The sequence below is a fragment of the Cynoglossus semilaevis genome, chromosome 14, assembly GCF_000523025.1.
Source record: "Cynoglossus semilaevis isolate Cse_v1.0 chromosome 14, Cse_v1.0, whole genome shotgun sequence".
In the NCBI taxonomy this organism is placed as follows: Eukaryota; Metazoa; Chordata; class Actinopteri; order Pleuronectiformes; family Cynoglossidae; genus Cynoglossus; species Cynoglossus semilaevis.
In genome coordinates, this window is record NC_024320.1 from 6745272 (window position 1) to 6746567 (window position 1296).

Consider the following 1296-nt stretch of genomic DNA (forward strand, 5'->3'; position numbering starts at 1 on the left):
TAGATAGATAGATAGATAGATAGATAGATAGATAGATAGATAGATAGATAGATAGATAGATAGATAGATAGATAGATAGATAGATAGATAGATAGATATTGTTATGGTGCAATTCCATTTTACTATTGCCCTAGGTGCATAGAGAGAGTTGTGACAACTGCATTGACAGAGGCCTATGTTAAAGCCGAAAACCCAATGAAGTAAGAATTAGAACAGTTTCCTACTCAGAATTACAGCTTCAAATAACTCCTTCATTTATTTGAATATCCTGCACATGCCCTCTGTGATTTTAGACTGTGGCAGCAGTTCCCAGAACAAGCCTATGTTTGGCATTAGGCTTTTAGTAGAAAACCATCTGATCACCTTATAAGGTGATACAAAAAAGCACACAATTCTACAGCAACCCCTGGAATGATGGGGTTAAAGGTCCAGCTTCTTAGCAACTAGCCTTTCTCTGTGTTGTGGTGTCCTTGAAGAAGACATAAACACTTCAACAACACATATGTATGAGTCACACTGCATTCTGATAAGCAACTCCTCAGACACTGAGGCTTCTTTATATGGTCTAGAACAGTCTGTTCAAAGTGTGGCCTGGGGACCAGCTGTGGCACTAGGATGATTTACTGTATGTTTGGCCTGCATCATGCTTCATTAGTGTTTTCCATATGTTTTAATTCATACATATTTTGTTGTCTATATTAGAGCTTCTGGTTTTTCTTTTTTAATGCCACAGTGATTAATTTTGGCTTGACCTTGTTATCTTTTATTTTGAAAATGTAAAATTGTAGCTTCTTGCCGGCCAAACCTTTGGAATATTTTAACATTAGGTTAAATACTTAACATAACTTTCGCTACTTTTGAGCCAAAATTGGATATAATTTTGTATGATTGTTTAAAAGGGAGATTCAGATTCAGGGTATTGGGTGAGGATCAAACCTGAAACTTAAATCATGACACTTAAGGAAATTTAATTTAATTTAAGTCTTCCATTTAGCTCAGGCTCAGGTGATGTCTAAGTTGACGAATGAATTACGTAGTGGGAATTTGCTGCCCTCAAGTGGACAAAATATTATCTTAAAACGGCATCTTTTTTATCTATAAGCTATATTTGAATAAATAAAGTATTCTTGTGTTTTTATTAATACCACATTTGCAACATACATTACAATTATCATTATCACATTAAACAACTGCTACTAACACTTAAACTAACGTTCGTGACCGTAGAGGTGTTAATTGCTGAAGCTTTTTTATAAAACATTTTCGGCCCAAGATCTAACGTGTTGAATTGAGGAA